Source organism: Camellia sinensis, chromosome 14, assembly GCF_055761805.1.
Source record: "Camellia sinensis isolate YWXY chromosome 14, ASM5576180v1, whole genome shotgun sequence".
NCBI classification, from domain to species: Eukaryota; Viridiplantae; Streptophyta; class Magnoliopsida; order Ericales; family Theaceae; genus Camellia; species Camellia sinensis.
In genome coordinates this window covers 55,787,294-55,793,799 of record NC_138974.1, presented here as the reverse complement: position 1 = coordinate 55,793,799, position 6,506 = coordinate 55,787,294, and positions in this window count along the sequence as shown.

Sequence of the window (6,506 nt, the reverse complement as noted above, 5' to 3'; positions counted from 1 at the left end):
GAGTAATAGATTGATAAATAGGACTTTCTGATAATTTTCCCGTTTATTTTTTATTTTTTTATTTATTTTTTTCCTACTTTGTTTTTGTGCTCCTAATTGACAAAAATTTCGAATTCTTTACATCAAATTTCTAAAATTTGATTTATATTGTTGCTTGGACAAATCACAAAGTTTGGAGGGACACCTAGATGAAAAATTATTTAGATAGTTTAGAGTCATAGTGATGTTTTGGAAAATTGATAAAAAAAAAAAAAAAAAAATAGTTTATTGACGTTTTTAGTCTATTTTATCTTTTTGCGGATAAAAACATGTGAAAAGTGATGTGACTCAGAATGAGTAAAAAGTTAAAAACTAACTTTTTATTTGCTTCCTAAAACACCCCATAATCTTTTACATCTTGGGGGTATTTTACCACTGCCTTGGGGTGTAAATTGCTTTTTTTTTCTTTTTTTTTTCTTTTTTTGCGCCGGGAGGGGAGGGGGAGGGGGGGTGGTGGTGGTGGTGGTGGTGTTGGGGTTGTTCAATTAGTTGGAAAGTATACACGATGGAAAATTATGTAGTTACAATGTTTCTTCTTTATAATGTAGTGACACTTTTACAAAAGTATATTAAAAGTGAAGAAAAGGATATTCATCTTTCTTATCAATTATGAATTACATAACAGTATTTATATACAATGCTGAGACTGAAATATAACTAATCACTGTAACTACTTAACTAATTCCTAACCACTTAACCAATTCCTAACTGGTTTCCTAACTGACTATACAATGCATGTGATGTAACTGATTCTGAATGTACAGCTGGAGCTGTAGATGGATGACCCAACCTCTGGTGCCAAACAGTTTCAGGCACAGCAGTAGCAGTGGAATGAAAGAAAGCATTATGAGAAATAGAAGAAGGAGAAACAGCAGCAGCTGATGAAGAATAGGCAGGCTTGGATGGTGCATGAAAATGATATAAACCATGGGAATTAAGGCCCTTGTGTAAGATGCCCTTCGTGTGCTTGTCCTGAATAATGAAGGAAGAATCATCAAATGTAATGGTACATTGATTATCTTTAGTGAGTTTATGCACAGACACAAGATTAGAAGTAATAGGAGTGTGCAAAACTTTATTGAGGTTGAAAGTATGATGTGGAGTAGGCAAAAGACCTTTACCAGTATGAAGAATAGGGATAGAATTACCATTACCAACAGTGATATGATCAGAACCTTGGTAGGGTTGATGAAGACTCAGATTTGACAGATCATTAGTCATATGATCAGATGCAGCCGAATCAAGATACCATGGGGAAGAGTCATAGTGAGATGGAGCAGAGGCCACATAAGCTTGAGAGTTTGACAGTCTAGTTGATGTTTTATGAAGATTGATAAGATGGAGAGGCAGTTTGCTGAGACTGTGGCTGTGGCTGATAAGTAGCATCTAACCTATGCCAACAATCCAAGGCTGAGTGATTAGTCTTACCACAAATTTGACAAATCAAGTTGTTGTGGTGTTGTCCTCCTGATAATTGTCTACCTCTCCCTCTAGGAGAGTAACGACCTCGGAAGCCAAATCTAGAACCACCTTTGTTACCTCTGAATGAAGACCTGCCTCGGCCAAAAGAGCCACGAGTAGTAGCATATGCAATGGGGGATTCATGTGCCTGAATCTTCTTTGTTTTGGAATCAATATGCAGAGACTCTGAACAGAGGAGAGAAGAAAGTTCCTCCATTGAAATAGCTTCGGTTCTTGCTCGAATTGTAGTCTTCAAAGCATCAAATTCATCTGGTAAATCGTTCAAGGTGAGAAGAACTAGATCTTCTTCTTCTATAGGAGAAGAAGCAAGTGCAAGTTGATCTGCCAGAGTTTTAATCTGAGACAAGTATTCTTCAATTGTCTGAGAGCCTTTAGTCAGATTATTCAAACGATTCTTCATTTGATGAATATGACTACGAGACACAGTAGTGAATCTTTTACAAAGAACATTCCAGACCTCTGCACTGTGTTGCAGATGCAAAATAGAAGAAAATATCACAGGTGTGAGTGTAGCTGTAATACAACTCAGGAGATGTGCATCAATCTGTTTCCACTGTGCATAATCTGGATTGATTTCTTCAGCTCCATCAACATTTTTGATTGTTAATGATGGAGGAGGAGAAGAACCATCAACAAACCCTATCAGATTTGTAGCACGTAGAATATTGAGAACTTGACTTCTCCAAATGATAAAATTTGATGAATCTAGCTTGACAGTTATAAAGGAATTGAGATTTGAGATGAGAAGACTGAGATTTGGAGGAAGAGTGCTTGAGGTAGTCATTGAAGATGTGGAAGAAGCCATTGAAGATTTGTGAAGCTTCTTGTAGATGAAGAACTACAGAGAAATTGATATCAGAAATTTAGAGTGCTCGTGAGAGCTATAGATGCTCTGATACTATGAAGAAAAGGATATTCATCTTTCTTATCAATTATGAATTATATAACAATATTTATATACAATGCTGAGACTGAAATATAACTAATCACTGTAACTACTTAACTAATTCCTAACCACTTAACCAATTCCTAACTGGTTTTCTAACTGACTATACAATGCATGTGATGTAACTGATTCTAAATGTACAACTAGAGCTGTAGCAGTTGCAACTGATGCAACTGATTCTGAAGCTGAAGCTAAACCTGGAGCTGGAGATGCTGGAGCTAAAGCTGCTCTTGTGGTTGTCTTATAAAAAAGCCACTTCTTGTTAACTCTTTGTTGTCTCTAAGATCCATTGAATGTAAAGCAGCCTAATCCTCTTCGGCTCTGATTTTTTTATTAAATTAGGCCTCATTTGGTATATGTTTGTTTAGTTTAAAAATTAAAAAATTATTAAAAAAAATCAAAAAGTCTATAATCTATACTTAAAAGTTAAAAATTTTCTTTTCTCTCTACCTTTTGTACATATTTTCGTAAAAAACTAAAAAGTGATTTTAAACTTACTAGTTTTTTTGACCTCATATTTTAACTAAAAAGTTAAAAAGTTACTAAAATAACATGTTCTCAAACGAGACCTTAAATTATGGCAACATCATATACATATATGTTTTAAAAAACACAATGAAAATTTATTTTTTTAACATTTTTTCTTTCATATACATTGTATTAGTATTAACACAACTCTTTATTATATTATTAAGGCAGTAACATGCCATCGGGTTAATAATTCGGTTTGGTCAACCTATAAGAATTGGGAGGTTGGGATTGGGCTGAATATGTGTGTGTGTGTGTGTGTGAAGAGACTCAAGACCATCTAAACAGAGATTCCTAACCTAGGAAGCTAGAATCTTCACTTCACTCCAACAAAATTGGCAGCTCCATAATTAACCCTGATTGGGTTGAAGATAATCTAAATCTACAGGTGGGATAAGAAAGAGCAAAGAGACCCACTGAAAAAGACCCTACTAAAGGAAAGAGAATGTAAAGACAATTGAGTTTTGGATGAAGGAGGGTTGATTGATTGAGATGGGTGAGTTAGGGTTTTGGCATGTGGGTGGGGCAACAAATACAATGTTAATGAGCCAATATTGGTCCCCTATTGCTATGGACCATGTATGTATGGTCCTTCTCAAGTTTGAAATTCAAGTCATACCTTTCTTACGTAAAAACATGTGTCCTTGATGTCACATATACATTGTCTTCTTAAACCTACCAGGCCCATATACAAACATAATGCCGAATATACATTTGAGTCCCCTTTGCAGACATCTAATGTGCAGTTTGAGTTTTTTACCCTTGTCTTTAGTTTCATATGTTTTTCCAAAAAATAATGCTATGTAATTTAAAAATAGTAATAATAATATATAAAAAAAAACCCACAAAATTAATCAAATTATAAAATTATGAAGTAGATTTAAACTTAATAGGATATCAATCATACTCAAAATAAATAGATTTATGCACTTTAAATCGTAAGATTTTTTTTCTTTTCTTTTCTTTTCTTTTTCACTTGATTATAGAATGGAGATGTCCATTTCAAGATCAATATATCTTAAATTGTAAATCACTTAAAAGAGATTTTAAAACAACAAAAATGCGCCGGACCCCCAGTAAAACCCACCCCCACCGACCCCCCAGTGCCACGTGGCACTGCAGGATTGGAAGAAAATAAAAAAAACAAAAAAAAAACAGAAAACTGGTCAATGGAGGCCCGCCACGTCACTGGGGGTCTGTAGCAGCGTTGTTAAAACAATACTTCTACCATCATTGAAAAACTCACTCACAAATAGCACCAACCTCTTGCATTTAGGGGTTACATTTCGGTGCACCATTTTTTAAATTTTTTTATGCACGTATCTTTTGATTTTTTAAATTCAAATTGACTTAACAATTATTGATCATTAATTTTTATTTTTAATGATGTGATACAACTTTATGAATTGAAATGAAAATCTTAATAAGGATGTAAATCCATTTTTGAAATGGACAGAGATTGAGAGAAGATAGGTCATAGTTTTCTTAGGTGGCACAAACAAAGCTAGTCTATCAACCTTAAGGGTTGGCCTAGTGAGCATAATTTAGTGGGCAAAACTTGAGACTTGGAGTTCTCACGTTAAATTTCAAGTTCAATATTCACTAGTAGTAATAAGTTCATTGGGACAATATCCATATAAGGTATTAATGTCGTGGCTTTAAATGGCCCCCCACGTGGGATTAATCTTAAAATTAGTCGAAGTGCGTGTAAATTAATCAGCACACCTCGTTAAAAAAATAAAATAAAATAATAATAAATAAATAAATAAAACAGGCAAGCCTATCAATCAATATCACTAGGTCACAGACAATGTTATATATATGTATATATATCACGAAGTCTACGTTTTCCTAAATTTGGGTAGCAACTTTTTTTTTGAGGTTTAAGCCTTTGTTTTTTTTCTTTAATGGAAAAAAGGTAATGGCCAATTCTACTTTTTAAAGTTTAAACATATGATTGTAAATATTCTATTTCTACCTCAAATTTTATTTATGTTCCATAATTTTTTATTAATATTTTTTTGGGAGTGGGGGAATGGGGGCGATTTTTTTTTTTTTTTTTTCCTTTAAAATGTATGATGTTAATAGGTTAATAAATTAAATTATTACTAATAGGTATTCAATACTTCTAAACAATATTGAGTCTTTGGATGATTATTAGTTCAGTGGGGGAAAAAAATAAAGAAGCCAGAAGTTGAGCCAAATATAACTAAAATCGAAATGAAATATTGAAATTGTTTGTATTAAGAAATTGTCAATAAGCTTAAGCTACGGGACGGGGCATCACAATATCGATCGAATCTTATCAGAATTGTTGGGCACGTTTGGAAAATATCGATATCAATATGACTCTTATCAAATTTAGACAAGCAAAACAAGACAAACTTCATATATATATATAGTTTTTTTTTTTGGGGATATTTACCTATAAATTTCATCTCACAAACAAGTATTTCAATTAATCTCAAATATTTTTTATTGATTAAGTCCTATTAGTGGAGAGTTTCTTTTCTTGTGGTTCTATTTTTTTATTTTGATAGTGTTTTGGTGGACAATTATACCCTTTAATTAATGTGACAGATATAATGTGATACTCTAATCTGACAGGTCTTAATGTGACACTCCAACGATGTGACACTCCAAAAAAATTAAAAACTCCTTAATGTACTTTTCCTAAATGTGACAACGTGACGGGTATGATATGACACTCAAAAACTTTTATTTCAAAAAAAATAAAAAATCTTTAATGTATTTTTTTCAAATATGACATTCTAACATGACGGATATGTATGACACTAAATGTTCTTTAGTATACTTTTTCCAAATCTGACCACTCTAATGTAGCGGGCAAATGAGTCATTACACATCCAAAATGATTAAATGGATCATAAGAAAAAATATGGGATTATATGAATTACAAATTCAAAGTATGAGACTTATTGTTCAATCTCTTTTTATATATATATATATATATATATATATATATATATATATATATATTTATAACAGCAATGCTAGGGGGCCACAAATTCTGTGGCTCAAATAGCCCGAAACTGCTAAAACGACGTCGTTTTGGATACAAAATGACAATTTCGAGCCATCTAAACCACAAAATTTGTGGCCACCAAACATTTTCCTATTTATAATATTCCTAGCATTATCGAATCAACTATGAACTGTTAGACAAGTTTAGAACTGTAAAACCTTTTGGGTTGGGCTTGATCCTAGTGGGCTTGAAGATTGCCCTGTGACGGACCAGGGTTGGCCCACATACCACTATATAGGCTTAGCTTAAACAATGTCTTTGATAATGGTATTTGATAAGTGTTAGCAAAAATCTAGTTTGGGTCAAATTGAAAAGAAAGAGCTAATAGAAAAATCAATTTTTACAAACAAACAAGTTGATCAAGTAATGTGGTTGATGTCCTCTGTCTTGACAGATTCAAGGACTTCTTGAGAGGTTGTTTTGCAAAAAAACAAATGCAAACAAAATGAAATTCAATTGAATAAC